The sequence below is a fragment of the Ursus arctos genome, unplaced genomic scaffold, assembly GCF_023065955.2.
Source record: "Ursus arctos isolate Adak ecotype North America unplaced genomic scaffold, UrsArc2.0 scaffold_28, whole genome shotgun sequence".
NCBI classification, from domain to species: domain Eukaryota; kingdom Metazoa; phylum Chordata; class Mammalia; order Carnivora; family Ursidae; genus Ursus; species Ursus arctos.
In genome coordinates this window covers 2679109-2696435 of record NW_026622963.1, presented here as the reverse complement: position 1 = coordinate 2696435, position 17327 = coordinate 2679109, and positions in this window count along the sequence as shown.

The window sequence follows — 17327 nt, the reverse complement described above, 5'->3', positions numbered from 1 at the left end:
TGCTTTTAAAACATGTGAAACAGGAGAAGATTTCACATAAAAACGTGCATTTCCGATTTCCTTTGCATACTTAGAAGACTGGCGGCTCCAGGCCTGCGTTCCTGCCTGGCAACCGTGGAGCGAGCTGCGTGGTGGCCTGCTGTTCTGCTGGTCACGTGCTGTCTGGGTTGCCACGGCCCCTGGGCATCTTGGACTCCCTCACATTCCTGGCTGGGTCCTGGGGGGTCGTTTGGGTCGGGGACCTCACTGCTGAGCACTCTGCTGTACTGAGAAGCCACAAGGCCAGATGACCCCAAGGCTGTTTCTGCCTGACTTTGTTGTTTCTGGTCCTGACCCTCTTGTCGTTGTTTGACCGAGAGCATTCTCCTTCCGTGATGTCTTGGGGTCCTGGCAGGAAGCGGGTGCACACTCGAGCTGGGGAATTTGATGAGTGCTTAATAAAGGGTTTGTTTCGGGTGTGGGCAGAGATTAGGAAAAGCAACAAAGGGTAGTGCAGCACCCCGAGGCTGGCAAGCCTGGGGAGCAGTTAGCATTCCTGGGCCATGGGCTCTGGGTTGGGGGGAGTACTGTATAGAGAGGGCTGCCTGACAGGAATGTGGCTTTCCAGAAGGGATGCGGCCAAATTGCAGTGATCGTGCTCCCTCTCCTCCTGCTCTGCGTTTCCCTTTGGGCAGCCCCGTTGGCCAGTCCCACCTGGAAGCCAGAGATCATGGGAACTCTAGGGCCATCTATCCCAGGAGGGGCCCCGAGAGAGGGGAGAAGTGTGGAAGAAAAATCTGCAGGAACAAATGGAAAATATCCAGCACAGACAACGTTCTATGACGTTGACAAATCCTGTTCCCTCAGCTGGCTGTGCTAGGGGATGGTTCAGTCTGTGTGGGGCAGCTGGCCGGATAGTGGGGAGCAGTCCCCGTTATGGCGAGGGGAGCTATTATTTCAGGGGGCGGAGGGGCTCCTCCCCTGCAGGCCTGCCTGGCCTGGTTTCTCGTCCTGTTGTGTCTGGCTCCTCTCCAGCGTGTGTCTGCCCGCCACCAGGCTACCCCTTTCTCTAGAGCTCTATAGGCTTCCAGAAGTAGCTCTGAAAGGAAACCTAGGATAGTAAGAGGGGCAGGTCTGTCTGTCTGTGAGGGCTCCCATGGGGACAGCCTTGCAGTAAGCCTGAGGGCAGAGCAATGTCCCTTTATTGACATTATTTGAACATCCTTTGTCCACAGCATCTTTTCAAAAGCGTCCTGCTGTGGTATGATGTGAAAGGCTCCTTCACCCCAGATTATTTTCCCCACTTGGATTTTGAGATTTTATGCAGCTCCCCAGCCTCAGAGAATGTGATAGCTTGAAGGACCGTCCTGTCCCCTCATTTGGCAGTGAGCAAACTGAGGCCCAGAGAGAGAGGAAGCGACTGGCCCAAGATCACAGGGTGATTCGGGGCTAGAGCCGGAAGAGGAAGCTGGACTAGCCCCTGGCTGGGGGTGTTGTGTCTCCATGCCCCAACTACCCTGGCCGGTGTTTCGGGGGTAGAGTCTGACGGGAAGGCAGGGCCAGTCCCAGAGGCTGGCCCTGGTGCTCTTAGGAAGGGGGGATCTGGAGCGTAAAAGCGTTTGCTACCGGCCCCAGGGTTAGCCCTTCCCTGGGGGCCTCAGGCGGAATGGGGGTGAAGGGACAGAAGGGTCATTTAGAGCATGTCACAAACAGCAGGACCCAGACCACATCCATGGCATGAACTGGGGAGGGACGGAGGACGCTGTCTGCCCCCGCCCTTTCTGCAGGGAGATGTTGAGGAGTGGCGAGAAGCTCCAGTCACGGGGCCAGGCTGGGTCTAACAGGTCCCAGGTGAGCGCTGGCCGTGGGGGACCAGAAGGAATCCCTGGGAGGTGGAAGGCCTGAGGCCAACTCTGCCACTTGGAGATGTGATCTTGGGCATGAGTCATCTGAAGTGCTGGGCTTTTGTTTTCATTTGTACCAAATGAAGAAAATTATACCTCACAGGATTGCCGTAGGATTTATGGATATTAATATCCAATCTTAATAATGCCAAGGATAAAAGCTATCATTTATCGAGGCTTACTATGTGGCCGGCACTGGGCTCAGCAATCTCCATGCATTATCTCATTTAATCCTCACAGAGACTGTGGGGAAACTGAGGCTCGAGATGCTTCGGGGGGCTAGCGGAGGCGAAAGGGGTGGGATGAGGTGGCGTAGGAAGACATTCTCTATACCCCGCGAAACCCTGGCCTGTTTTCTGATGACCCACCGCTGTCAACGTTTACTCCCCGCGGGCTATGGATGTCCTTGGAACCTTCTTCCAGAATGGGGGTTTTCAGAGCTCTCTGTAGACCCGTGTGCTTCCCACTTTTCACGCCACCTCCCTGGGAATCCTGCCCAGGTAATAATTTTCTGAAGGAGGAAAGGAGCCTGGCAAATGGGAAAACAATCTTCTGACTTAACCGTTGGCCCCCTGCGCCCTGTGCCGTCCGCCGAGCCTGGAGCGCTGGCGGGCTGAGGGACAGCCTCTCGGTACGTGCAAGAGTGGGCATGGGGTGAGTGTGCGTGTGTGCGTGCATGCCCGTGGGAGGATGCGCGTGTGTGTTTCAGGAAGCGTGAGGGTGGGTGTCGGTAGGAACGTGCGTGGGAGTGGATGTGCGGACGCGAGCGTGTTTGTGCAGATGTGTGGGTGTGTGCACGGGGCTGTAGACGTGTGGCAGCATGTAGGTGCGTGTGCATGTGCGAGTGTGTTCACACATGAGTGCCCGTGTGTGTGAGCGTATCTGTGTGCTGTGTTCTTGTGTGTCTGAGAGCGTGTTGGGTGACTGTGTGCGTGGACGTGGGTGTGTAGGCGCGTGAGCTGCTTATGGGAGTGTGTGTGTGACCATTTGTGAGTGGATGCTTGCACACTCTATGCCTGTGGATGAGTCTGTGTACACGAGGTGTGACCACATAGGTCAAGCCCACTGGGTCCCTGCTTCCAAAGGGCCGTCATTAAGGAAGCATTTTAATTATCCAGACCCAGTGGGGGAGGCTGGTGGGGTGCGGGGTCTCCCACCTCCTCACTGGGCCTTGTACAAGCCATGTTGCCTACCGAACGGGTCCCTCAGGCACCACTTTCCTGGGGACGGAGCTGGTTTTTATGGCCCTTCTTAGGCAAAATGGAGTATGTCCCTTGGGCAAGTGCACTGCGGACGCCTCTCTCTTTGGGGCAGGGCTGCTCGCCTCTCCCCTGTGACAGGAAATGGCTCCTACAGGCTGGGCCTTGGAGCTGGCCCCTAATGGGCACCTGGTAGAGGTGCCGGGCCACGACCAAGTGTGAATCCACGCCAGGCCACTCACTGCGACCGGGAGAGCAGATGGCAGGGCTGGGCCCTTCTGGCCGGCTGCTCCACCATCCGGGGCCTCTCCCTGCCGCACACCTGCTTCCCCGTGTCACGGCCCGAGGACAGCCAGAGCACGCGGCCATGTTCTTTCTTGTGCCCACGTCCTCTAGCTCTCAAATGAGCAAAGACCGTGTTCCGTGAGGGAGCAGAGGGGTTGACATGTTCCGGCTGAAGGGAGAGAGGGCTGGGGAAGAGTTCTGTAAGTCAAGGAGAAATGGGAGCTTGGAGCAGTTGACTGAGGTGAAGGTGAACTTTGTTGAGACTTGCCCATCGCTAAATCTATTCAGGAGAGTCACTCCCCGGTCTTGGGAAGTGAATATTCTGGCTAATCCTTGAATAGAGTTTCCACTATGACAGGTACTTTATATGTATTGACTCACCTCATCTACTCAACAGCCTGGTGAGGGAGAAAATGTTGGTAGCCCTTCCTTTTACAGATGACAAAACCAAGGCTCAGAGAGGTGGAGTAAGTTGTCCAAGGTCACCCAGCTGCTGGGTGGCAGAGCTGGGATTTGATACTAAGTGGTGTTGTTCTAGAGACTGCGCTTAATGCTATACGGTATCTCTACGTAGAAAGTTATCCTGTTGTTGACTAGATTTACTCCATGCCGACTGATTCAAGGGAAGAGGTCATGGTCAGCGTTTCTTGGGCCAAGCAGGGAGCTGACATCTTGAGGGAGTTTGTAATAGCAGAATAAAAACGAGCCTCAGTAGACGGGTGTCCAGGGTCTCAGGCTACTGGGGCTCGGCCCTTTTTGTCCTGCCCCTCCCCCACATAGCAAGTGCCCAACGAGTGGTCTTTAAAATGAGAATACTTTTGGTAACATCTTTATACGTGATATAAGTAGATTCCTTCTTTCAGATCCCAAATATAATACACATACCATACAATTCACTATTTAAGTGAACAGTTCAGTGGTCTTTAGTGGATTATTATAACTTAGTGGTATTTAGTATATTCACAGAGTTGTGCAACCGTCACCACAATCACCCCAGAAAGGAACCCGAGACCCATCCGTAGTTATCCTCATTCTTCCTCCCCCAGCCCCTCGTGGCCACTAATCTACTTTCTGTCTCTATATGGATTTGCCTGTTCTGGACATTTCACATGAACGGATTCATATAACGTGGTCTTTTGTGACCGGCGTCTTTCGCTCAGCGCATTTTCAAGGTTCGTCCACGTTGTAGCACGAACGACTACTTGGTCCCTTTTTCCTGCTGAGTAGCAGTCCGCTGTATGGACATGCCACACTTTTTAATCTGTCCATCAGTTGGTGGATGTTTGGGCTGTCGCTACTTTTGGGCTACTGTGAGTAATGCTGCTAGGAAGTCGTGTGCAAGTTTTTGCACGGATGTATGTTTCTATTTATGTTGGATACGGTATGTCGCGGTGGAGCTGCTGGGTCATATGGTAGCTTTGTGGTTAACGTTTGAGGAACTGCCAGACTCTTTTCCAAAGTGGCCGCACCATTCTGCATCCCTACCAGCAGTGTATGAGGGTTCCAGTTCCTACACAGCCTCATCAATGCTGATTTTTTTCTGTTCTTTTGGTAGCGGCCATCTTGATGGGTGCGAGGTGCTGTTACATCGTGGTCTTGATTTGGGTTTCCCTAATGATTCGTGACGTTGAGCCTCTTTTCATGTACCTATTAGCCATTGGTTTATTTCCTCTGGAGAAGTCCGTTCAGATCCTTTGCCCATTTTAAAATTGGGTTCCAACAAGTTTGTTGAAGGAAAGAGTGAAGGAGGGAGGGAGGGAGCCAGCCAGCTTACCAAATGTCAGGCACTGGGGGTACCAAGGTGAATAGGACCAGTCCTTGCTCTCGGAGAGCTCATGGCACAGAGCCGGAGAAGTGCCTGAATAGCAGTAAGCACAAGAGGCTGGGTCAAGCAAGGAAGGCTTCCTTGAGGAGGAGCCGTTTGAGCTGGATCTTTAAGGGAGCCGGCGAAGTGCGGGGCTGAGGAAAGGCCATGCGGGTGGGAGAACTTGCTCTGGGATGGGGAGGCACTGGGGTAGCTGGGGGAGCTGCCAGGAAGTAAAGGGCAAGGCTAGGGGTGCTGGCATTCGGAGGCTGGTTTTGGAGCCAAGGAGAAAGGACGCAGAGAGGTGCCTGCGTGGCTGAGGGGTCTCGAGTGACAGTAGCTCGACGTGGGTTTAAATTTGCCATCAAAACCCGGCTTGTCCTCAAGCCTTCCTCCCAGAATTGCTGAAGCGGCGCCTCTGGTACCGAGTGGGTCCTTTTATGTTTCAGTAAGTACCCTGTCACCCACCGAAAATAATTTCATCCCGGGAAGAAGGAAGGTTTGGTGGTATTGAAAACTGCTGCCGTGTAAGTGCGAGTGGCCTAATTGGGATTCATAAATCCACTTTTTAACAAGCACAATTAGGAATACTTATTGCAGGCCAGCTTGAGGAAATCAGGAAAGTGCTGTTTGCTGGAACGTCTTTTATGTGGCTTTATTTAATGGGATAGAAGACTTAGTTTGATCCTGGCATCTCAATTAGTCACGAGGGGAGGAAGTCTCAACTTAAAAGTGGAATTTTACCCTAAAGTTTAATTCTGAGTAGTTTATTAGGCAATGCTATAAGGGGTGGAGAGGTATTCCGGATTGTTCTTTGGGGGGACAATGCCAAATCCCCATAAGTTTGGGAAAAGAGAAGAGAGAGCCCTCCAAATCAGACTCATAGTATGGACAAACACTCCAATAAGGGGTGTTCTATCCCTCCCCCCTTTTTTGCTTTATAGTCACTCAGCTATGCCAACTGCTGTGAGGAGGGCAGAAGTCTGACCTGGGAAGGTTGAACTAAGGCTCGGGATGGTTGTGAAATCAGATGACATCTGGTGGTAGCAGGGGGAATGGGGATAGACTCAGATGGAAGGAGAGACCTTTGTGGGCTAGAATAATCTGGAGAGCTTTCAAGAGAAAAGCAGGGTTGAGCTGGGGCTGGGAGGATGGGCAGGATTTAGGAATGTAGAAGGGAAGAGAGAGTGCTGGAAACCCTGTGGGCCCCTGACCCAGACAGCCTTCTCCTCAGGAGGAAGGCAGGCACAGCTATCAGCAGTGAAGGAGCCCAGCTCTGCTGTGCTGGGACCCACGCAGAGATGGCCTGATAGGAGCTGGGAGGCCTGGAGGCTAGTCCTGCCCCTGCCTCTGCCTCACTGTGGGACTTGAGGCAAGCGCCTCCTCACTGTGGATCCCAGTGTCCTCTTGAGTGCTCTCTAACGGTCCTTCCAGCCTTGGCACTGTGGGCTATGGACAAGACTCTGGCTCTCTATTGAGATGGGGAGCTGTGGGAGGGACCAAGAGGGTGAGGTTGAGAAGGAATGTTGATGTTATCGCCTCACGTAGGCAGAAGATGCTCTAGTAAGCTCCCGGGGCGGACACATGACACAGTATGGAAAGGTGGAGGCTTTGGGGATGCAGAGTAAAGGAGAACATCTGAAGATCCTCGCAGGTGTGGGGCCAGAGCCCTCATGGGTCGGGGAAGCCCCATGGAGAGAAAGGATTTCCAATTGCTTCTTGTTAAAATGGATGGATGGATGGATGGATGATGGATGGATGGATGATGGATGGATGGATGGATGATGGATGGATGGATGGATGGATGGATGATGGATGGATGATGGATGGATGAGAGCGTGATGGGCTTCGTGCCTGGTGGAAAGGAAGGATCTGGATTGGAGTCAGGAGGGCTGGGGTCGGATCCCCGTTCCGCCCTCAGTGGCCGTGTGTCATTGGGTGTGTTACTTACCTCTCTGAACTGAGGAGGAGGGTTTTTTCATCTGAAAAATGGAGATTTAGTACTACTGATGTCATAATCTTGCTAGAATAATCAGATGAAAGAAAAGAAAGCGCTCGGCACTTTAGGTTGGTTCCCTTCTCTCCTTCCTATTCCTCACCCACCTCCTCGACTGGGAAGTTGGGGTTCTTACCTGCTCTGCCTCCAGCTGGGGTCTTGAGGCGCTATGGAGGTATAATGCATGTATGAAAAGTACTTCGTAAGCGGTATTTTGCTTATTTAGTTTGTATTTGCAAGGCCGTTTGGAATAGTACCTGGGGTAATGAGGAGGGGAAAGGCAGGGAGGGATAGTACATGGGGTCTCAGAGCAGGAGAGAGGAGAGAACTTTTGCTGCGCCCTATTAACACTGAGGACTGAGTGGCGGGGGGCTTTGCAGACCTGGCTGGGGCTCCCAGAGGGGGTGTTTCTTTCCCAGGAGGGCTGAGCTTCAGGGGTAGCCCAGCCCTTAGGTGGGCCCAGGTAGGGAGATCTGGAAGGGCTGTGCTCTAGAGGAACCTGGGTTCCCAGGAGAAGCCCCTTTGACCTTGAAGGGTGGAATCAAATGCAATGGCAGGTCGAGAAAACAAGTGGGAGGAGTCGCACTGGTGGGGATGAGATGGGAACCACGATTTAGTGCGCCCCATCCACATTCTAGTTATGGACCCAGTTGCTTTGACACCCATCATCTCAGATGGGATATGAACGCCGCGTGTCATTATTCCCACATGAGAATTTGCACGCGAGGAGCCTGAGGCTCGGAGAAGGGAGGTAACTTGCTCACGTGACATAAATAGAAACCCCAGGCATGGGTGGGGGCACCACCTGTTGACTCGGCTGCAGACCCGGCCGGCATTTCACCAGTGTCTACATGAACTCACTTGGTGCGTGTATCTCCGTGAATTTTGTCCTACGTTCGGATTCATGGAACCACCACCGCAGTCAGGACACAGAGCTGTTGGACGGCCCCCCAAAAACGCCCTCGTGCTACCCCTGTACAGTCCAGCCTCCCTTCCCGACGCCCCTGGTGACCGCCGATCTGGTCACCATCACTCTAATTTTGTCATTTTGAGAATGTCATATAAACGGAATCACAGAGTATGTAACCTTTTGAGGTTGGCTTTTTTCATTCCGCACAATTCTCCCGAGATTCATCCAGGCCGTTGTGTGTATCAATTTGTTCCTTTTTATTGCCGAGTAGTACCCGTGGTGTGTTAGCGTCCTGGGGCGGCGGTGACAAATCCCACCAGCCGGCTGGTTTAAAACAACAGAAATTGATGCTCTCGCAGTTTGGGAGGCCAGCAGTCTGAAATCAAGGTGGCGGCACGGCCGTGCTCCCTCGAAACGCTCTAGGGAAGCATCTTTCCTTGCTTCTTCCTAGATTCTGCCGGCTGCCGCCAACCCCTGGACTCCTGGCTTGCCAGGCGCGTTGCTCTTGTCTCTGCCTCTGTGGCCTTCCCATGAGGACACTTGTCATTGGATTTAGGGCTCATCTTAAAAAAAAAAAGATTTTATTCATTTAAGAGAGAGAACGAATGGTGGGGGGGGGGATGGGGGAAGGGGCAGAGGGAGAAGCAGCCTCCCCTCTGAGCAGGGAGCCCGATGGGGGACTCGATCCCACAACCCTGGGATCATGACCTGGGCTGAAGGCAGATACATAACCGACTGAGCCACCCAGGCACCCCTAGGGCTCACCTCATCTTAACTAATTGTATCTGCAAAGACCTGGTTTCCAAATAAGGTCATATCCTGAGGTTCTGAGTGGACGTGCATTTTGGGGGACATCATTCAACCTTAGTATACGTGGCATGGGTGTAGTGTGTGTATATTATCATTTGCCCATTGAGGATGTTTCGGCTCTTTCCAGGTTTGAACTGTTACAAATAAAGCTGCTATAAACATTCTCGTGTAGGTTTTTGTGTGAACGTAAGTTTTTATTTCTCTGGGATAAGTGCCCGAGAGTGCAATTGCTGGGTCATATGGTAATTGCATGTTTAGTTAAAAAAAAAAAAAACAAAAAACACCTGCCAAACTATTTTCCAGAGTAGCTGTATCATTATAAATTCCTATGGCAATGCATGAGTGACCCAGTTATCTCTACAACCTCGCCAGAATTTGGTGTTATCACTGATTTTTATTTTAGCCATTCTGAATGCCATTACGTTGTGGCTTTAATTTTCACTCCCCTAATGCCTCGTGATGTTGATCATCTTTTCACCTGCTTATTTGCCATCTGTATATCCTCTTTGGTGAAGTATTTCAGGTTCAAGCATTTAGCTATTTTTAACTTTTTTTTGCCTGTGGATATGACATCGTTCTGAAACCATATGTTGAAAAGGCTATCCTTTCTTTCCCAGTACTTGCAAGCTTCATTGTGGTGGAATAAACAAACACTTTTGCTGCTGAGGAAGCTGCGTTCCAGAGAGGATGAAGGACTGGTTTGAAGTTAGGCTGCACGTTCTCAACAGAGTGGGAGCTGACATCCGGGTTTCTATGGTCTACGATCATCCCCATTTTAAAGATGTGAAAACTGAGACTAGTTAGTGGCAGAACAGGCCCTGGCTTCCCACCAGGGGCCATCTTTTATAAAGCAGGCAGACAAGCAAGGCGACAGGATAGAAGACAAGTTCAATGCTTTAGAAATAGAACTTGTGTTCCCTGTCCTACACCCCATCCCCTACTGAGATTTATCTGGCAGGGAGGGGTGATTGGCTGTCAGCAGGGATCTGAGAAGCTGGTCCTAAATGGGACAGGCAGGCTCAGGTGCAGATTCCAGGGATTCCCTCCTCTTTGGCTTCGAGAGCCCCGACTCGGAGTGCTGGCAGGCTGGCAGTGTCTGGGAACGGTTGTTGTGGCCCTGAGAGCAGGCTTTTAGCTTAATTGAACCAAGTGTCTTAAAATGGCAACTCATCAGTCAGCTTTCATTTTTTTCCTTTCGTTTAATTGTATTTTCCTCTAGGGATTAACCAAATCAATGTAAATGCTGGGTGATTCTGGTTTTCTTTTTTCCCCCCCTCCATTTAAAAATTTGGGGGATGCAGAGACAGGTGATTGTCAATTGTAATAACCCGGCTGAGAACGATGAAAGTATCTTTCCTTAGTTGAGCGAGGCTCTCAATAGATCTCGCAAAAGGCAACACTTATGCCCCATTCTGAGAAGGATGCTGGCAAGATTCACCGAGAGATGCTGAGAGCCCATGGAGCGTGTTTTTGGCGTAAGGGCCCATGGAATGACAGAGTGAAAGCTGGGGCCAGTAGGGACCGGGAAATGATCTTTCTCAATTACTCATCGAGGGCCTTGCCTTTCTGGAGGGTTCCTGGGGGAGCGTGGCATCAGAAGGCCCGAATTCTAGGGGCAGCTCTACCAGGACTGGCCGCATGCCCAGAGGCAAGTCTCTTTTCCTCTCTGGCTCCCTTTGGCCCTGCCATGAAGGACTAGGCTAGACAAGGGATCTCGTGGCACCTGCCACACCAGGGCTTGTCTCCCTCGTGCCCTGGTATTGACACCTTTGGGGAGTGGAGTGTTGCAGTGGGGTGGAGGGAGGAGCTGGATGGCGAAGCGGTCACACCGGAGGCCTCCCCTCTGCGGGGAGCTCTGCAGCAGAGCTGTCCTGCCAAGAGGCAAGGGGCCAAGCCTTGCTAGCCACTCTCCCTACGGCCAACACACCAGTCATTGGATGCAGCTGCCCCTAGGTTTGGGGTGTGACCTTGACCCAGGTGGCTTTCTGGGACTGAGGGTAATTCCAAGAGAGGGACTTGGGAATGAATGTCTCCGTCCTGAAGGGGGGATCCGGGTGGCCCACCAGAGTCTTCAACACACCCCCCTCGGGCCTCCCTCTCCGGGAACCCTGGCCCGAGATACATCAGGCTTTGGGGTAGAAAACCAACCTCAATTTCAGCACTCCTGACTGTCAGCCAACTCCGGCTGGGACCAGGGTCTGAGCAGAATAGAGTTCTAGGTCCCTGTCCCCTGCTTCCCCTCCATGGCTCACCTGAGCTGTGCCTGGGGAGGATGAGGCTGGGGTGAGTTTGCTCAGCGGGGCCTGAGAAGATAGGCAGCATCTTGTCTGGTCTTGCTGAACCAGCTAGGTACCAGGCACTGGGCTCCGTGTTAGTGTGGCAGGTGCAAGGGGTCTGAGTGTGACCTGACTTTTCTGTGCCCCGGTGTCTCCTTCTTGGGGTGTTGGGGGTGTCTCTTAGGACCAAAGCCATCCTCCTGGCTATGGATCCCCCTACACTGGACAGTGTGTGAATTTTAAGGGGAATCTGGAGTCCTTCCCCAAAGACCCCATCGGGCCAATTGCTGCCACCGAGCTATCACTCTTATCTTAGCATCAATGGAAATTCCGATTTACGGACCGTGGTTTTGGAGAGACTTTGTGGCAGGAGCCATCAATCTCTGCATTTCAAATTTATTTTATTTTATTTTTCCAGCCTGGGTGCCTGTTCTGCTGTGAACTCTGTCTAATCAGTCTGCCGGCAGTTGAAGGAGAGTGGGTGTCCCCTTGATCTGGGGGGTTTAGGTGCATAATTCCCTTTAATTCATCTCAGACAGGGCTTCAGGGACCAGGTTTGAGAGTGATTTTCAAAGTCTTTTGCTGGAGTTCAAAGATGCATCTCTCCAGCTGGACCAGGAAATTATAGGAGCAATTTGCCATGAATTCCCAATGTGGGGCAATTCCTGGGACTTCTCGGGGGCGCTAGCCCTCCCCCCCTTGTTTCTCCCCCCCCTCCCCGGGCAGAGGCAGGGATTGTGCTTCAGTGTGTCTGGAGGGCACCTCTTCCCTATGCTGCCTGGACCCCGTGCACCCCAACCCCTGGCCTCCACAGGGCCCTGGCCCCACAGACCCTCCTGCCCCCCGTTTCCATCTAATTTTGAACCTGTGCTGATGTCTCATTTGTTGGGGGGCCTCCAGGTCAATTGTGCACTCCCATGCCGACAAAACCTTTATCCCGAGTGTATGTCTTCACACTTTATTTGCCTGTATGATAAATGCAATTTCCACATCAAGACTATCAGTCATTTTCTGATGTGATCTGCGCAGCTCTGCCTGAATTGAATCAGCTCCTGTATTATTGTGACAGTTTATTTGGTGAAAAAATGAAATAAGATGTGTAAATTGAAGTGGGGGTGTGCTCGGTGTGATGTGGAGATTCCAGGGGCTCAGGTGCCCCTGTTGGCTTGTTTCCAGCCTCCCCTTCTGCCTGCCTTGGGCTCCCAGCTCTCCTGCCCTCTCAGCACAGAAGAGAAACTGAGGCAAGGGCACAAAGTGATGGAGGGGGAGGTCAGGATGTTGGGATATGTCAAGACAAGTGGAGAATAAGTCTAAATGCACTAAGACTGGAACTCAGGCTTAGCACTGTAGTCTTAATGCAGAGGGCTGGGGGGGGAGAGAGAGAAGAGGAGAGAGAGAGAAAAGAGAGAGAGGAGAGAGAGGGAAAGAGAAGAGAGAGAGAGAGAAAGGAGAGAAGAGAGAGAGAGAGAGAGAGAGGAGAGAGAGACATTAGAGCTACACACTGGAGGTTAATGGCAGATAGGACATCAGGACCCTTTCCCTGGATTCCCTGTGCGTCCGCCTCCCCGCTGCTCCTCAGCCCTTGACAGGCAGGATCCTTGCTGAGTCAGGGTAGCGATCCTTTTCTTTTTCCTTCTCTTTCCCTCCCCTGCCCTTCCCATCGTCCTTCGGTGCGCACTTACAATGCTCTGGCTCTGAGCGGGCCTGGGGCTCGGTGCTGGGGGAGGGAAGGGCAGCCTCTGCACGCGCCTAGATGTGGGGAGGGTGCCCCAGTATCGTGGCTCCTTGGAGGAGATGCCGGGCTTGGGGGTGACATGGCAAGTAAGCAGACGCGACAGTGCAGTGAGGAGGAGGGCGTGTGGCAGCCTGCAGGAGAGAGGAGCTCAGTCGGCCCTCAGAGTCCTTGGCAGCAATGGGCTCTACCTGGCCAGCTCTGCACACGAGGAATCTCAGTGAGCCAAGCTGCCGTTTCTCCCCTCCGAGTTCTGTCCCTTTTCCTTCCGCTGTGTCATTTCCAGCTGCTGTTGACCGGCCCCCTCAGCCAACCCAGGAAAGTGAGGGCCTCCTCCCGGCACAGGAACCCCCCAGAATACATGACCAGAATGTTTGCCCCCTGCAGGGTGAGGGCCAGGACCGGGAGGGGTCAGGCCACCCTGGTCTGGGGGAGAACTTGCCTGAAACAAGGACAGAGACAAGGTTTTGCTTCAGAAGTGGCCAACTCAGACTTGGTGTCTGGCCCCTGGATAGATCCACCTGCCTCTGAGTCTCGGGAAGGGGGTGGGGCGGAGCTCGGGAAGGGGGCGGGGCTCGGGAAGGGGGTGGGGCGGGGCTCTGGAAGGGGTGGGGGCGGGGCTCGGGAAGGGGGTGGGGCTGGGACATCTTGGACATTCTCCATCTTGGACAGTGACGAGGATCACTCTCCCAGCTGGGGAGCTACCCGGGGGCCTCTGAATTCCATGGGACACTGGTAGTGTTCCCCTGGGTGGGGAAGCCGGTCTGCTTAGCTATTGGCCGCATGGAGACAGAGCTTACTTCTCTAAAATGGCATCGTCCGAAACTGTCGCTATTAGCCACATGGGGTTATTTAAATTAATTAAAAACAAATACAATTAAAAATTCAGTTCCTGGATGGAAAAAGATATACCATCGATCCGCAGAAAGCATGAGTGGCTGTATTAATATCAGACAAAGTCCACTTTAGGGCAAAGAAAATTACCAGGGATGGAGAGGGGACCTTACATAACGATATAAAGGTCGGTCCTTCATGAAGAAGTAGCAGTCCTAAGTAGTAGGCGCCAAACAGCATACTGCAAAATACATGGAGCAGACACTTTGTTCTTTGCTCACAATGACTACATTTCAAATGCTCAAAAGCCGCACGTGGCTACTGGCCACTGTATTGCATACATTTCGTCACTGCAGGAAGTTCCATTGGGCGGCAGAGCTCTACATCGTTAACCTCTGTTTTGTTTGCTGTTCCATCCACACCGTCTAGAAGAGTCAGTCCCCAGTGCACAGCAGGTTCTTAACATTTTGGAGACTTGAGAAGCTCCTGCCCTGGTATTGCCACCATCTTGCTGTGTGACCTTGGACATGTTGCTTCACCTCTCTGGGTCTCTTCATCCATCAGTCAAAAGATTGGCGTCATCTATGAGATCCCTTTCAGCTTTAAGAAGCTACGACCAGAAGTATCTAGTGGGCTTATTTCATTTATTTTATGCACAAGGAGGGGTCAGAGAGAGCAGGAGAGGACAAAGGGGCAAGGCTGATTTTTCATTTCCGGCCTGAGTTAGCTGCAGCTCACCAGCAGCCCCCCAGTGTAGGGATTTGCAAGGTCCTTCCTGCCCTTCCGTGTGCTACAATCCTGATACCACCGAACAGCCTCGTGGCCCTCCCCAGCTCTGCCTTAAACCCCAGGCAGGTCTGCAAAGCCGGGAAGCCAGCAAGGGCATAGGAGGGCTCACCCCACTCCCAGAGCTCCGCCCTCCCTCCCGCTGTCCAGAGCCTGCAGCTCTTTCTCCCTGCGGACACCTGCGTCCCGCGGTCTGAGGGAGCTTGCCCGGCCTCAGTGCAGTCCTGCCCGCTGGTGCTCCCCGTGGGGGCAGAGGGAGGCCCCGCGGCGGGGATCCCGCGCTGGCCGCTGCCTCAGAAATCTGCCAGCAAGCGTCTGGGGGCTGGCTCTGCGGTGGGGATGCCGCTGCGGGTGCAGGTGGAGACGAGGCTCCGAGCCGGCTGCGGGGTGGGGGGAAGGGCATCCCTGTGTTGTTGCGGGGCAGCGTGCCAAGAGGAGGAAAAGAAATGTGATTACCTTCCCTACCGGGCTCTAGGCGGAATGAAGGGCCAGCCCTGCCTGGCTCTGGGGCCCTGCGGCGGTGGCGGAGAAGCCCTCCTTTGTCCTCTCCCTTTCCTGGGGACCTAGGGCAAGGTCAGGGGCAAGGAGGGCACCCTGGCTTCCTCTTGGCAGTCGGGCCCCCCGGGACACACCAGGCCGGTGCTGATGGGGACAGGAGAATCCCAGGACAGCTGTGAGGTGGTGGGTGGGTGCTGAGTCCTGCTGCTCTGTGCCTGGTGTGTGGTTCTGGGCCTTGGTGCACAAGGGACCATGTGGGATAGGTGTCCCTGGGCCTCCGATTGCCTCTCTGTACCCCCCCAACACCCATCTCTGCCCTCTGTGCCACGGAGGGGCTCACGTTTGCAGGCGCCCCTGCTTTCTGCCTCCTGGTTGGGTTTGGCCAATGCGAGGCCCATGTGGAACTGGAGGGCGGGAGGAGAGAGGCTGGGGATTTCTTCTCTACTCCCTCCCTGTGTGGGGCTCTGGCAGGGGCTGCACCCCCACAACTAAGGTGCCCCTCCTCCTCAGCGTTGGCTCTCATTGGGCTCCTGCCACCCGTACTCTTCACTGTGCTTGCTCAGGACTCGGGGTGGTAATGTCTTCCCACCATCGCAAATCCCGGAGTATTTTAACATTCTTTGTGGATTCCCTTAATCCTACTCACGCCTCTGCAGATAGTCCCCTTCAGTAAACTGCTCAGTCCAACGCCTTTGAGTGGAATTCTGATGGTCTCTGAGTCTGTATATATCTTAGGATGTCTGGTTTTGTTTCATTAGGTCTGTGCGGCGGGTCTGTAGTAGTGATCTGGATCCTTAGGACCACAAATCAGGGTGTTTTTCTCTGACTTCTCCGGCAAGAGGAGTTACGTAGGGAAGGGAACATATCCTGGCATTTTGAATATAGACAGAGGAAGGCGAGGAGCTGCTTCTAAGAGGCCCCCTCACGTACCATGTCAGTCAGGAGAGTGTCTTAGCCAGCGTCGTAGCCAAAATATTTGACAATTAGTACATCATAGAACCCACCAATCAGAACGGGGCATTGAGCGCTGGAAACAGGCTCCTGGCAGAGTCTAGTACGATGCTGACCTTAACACAGCTCTCGAGTCTGGGCAAGTGTAAACTGCTGATAGCCGGTCCTGGAACACATCTCAGCTTTGCTCTTTCTCCTGTGACACGGGGCCGGGTGGCACACTCAGCAAGATGCTGCTTGTATCTAGTAGGGGCGTGTGTTTTAAACCACTTTGGCAATCTCAAGCTCCCTGCCACCTTTTTTCCCTCCAGTCTTTTTAAATTGGTGTATTTAGGCCATTTGCATTTAATATAATTATTGATTTCTTAGATCTTAAGTCTACCATTTAATTTTTGCTTTTTGTTTGTTTCTGTTTCTTATTCCTCTGTTTTGTCTTTCCTGCCCTCTGAGGGTGACGCCAACACTTTTTAGCAATCCGTTTTGATTTATCTGTGGTGTTTTTGTGTGTGTATCTTTGTACGGCCATATTTAGGAGTTGCTCAAGGTATTTCCTTATGCAGACATAGCTTAGGACAGTTAAAACTGGTGTCATTGTACCAGTTTGAGTGAAGTATAGAAACCTTGTGTCCTTTTCATCCCTATAATCTTCTTTTTCGTAATATAGTGTTTCATATCAACTTCATTTCAATGGTATACAAAGCTTTATTCCTATATAACTCCATTCCCTCTCTCTCTTTAGTGCTGTTATTTGTCATACAAATTACATCTTTATACAGTGTGCCCATCTACACGGATTTATAATTCTTTTTTTTTAAAAGATTTTATTTATTTATTTGACAGAGAGACAGCCAGCGAGAGAGGGAACACAAGCAGGGGGAGTGGGAGAGGAAGAAGCAGGCTCCCAGCAGAGCAGAGAGCCCGATTCGGGGCTCAGTCCCAGGACCCTGGGATCACACCCTGAACCGAAGGCAGACACCTAATGACTGAGCCACCCAGGCGCCCCCGGATTTATAATTCTTGCTTGATTCAGAAGTTGCAAACAAAAATAAACTGTCTTTTAAAAACCCAGGGAAGTCACCATCATGTGAGAGCTTGAGGTCCCCAGTTGGCCTGCTTCCTCCTTCCAGCATTCCGTCTTCTGATGATTATGTTACATGTAATGTCCAGAGTTTTTCGTTGTACCCAGCAGGAGGAAGAGGGGACAGTGCATTTTCATTATCTTTTGGGAAGTAGAAATCCTTAACTTTTGCATCCTGTTGCCTCATGCTAGACTGATTCTCTTACCAAGTAGGGGAGATGCAGAGAAAGGACAAGAATGAATCTTTATTGAAGACCCACTGGGTATTATATACTTCCACATGTG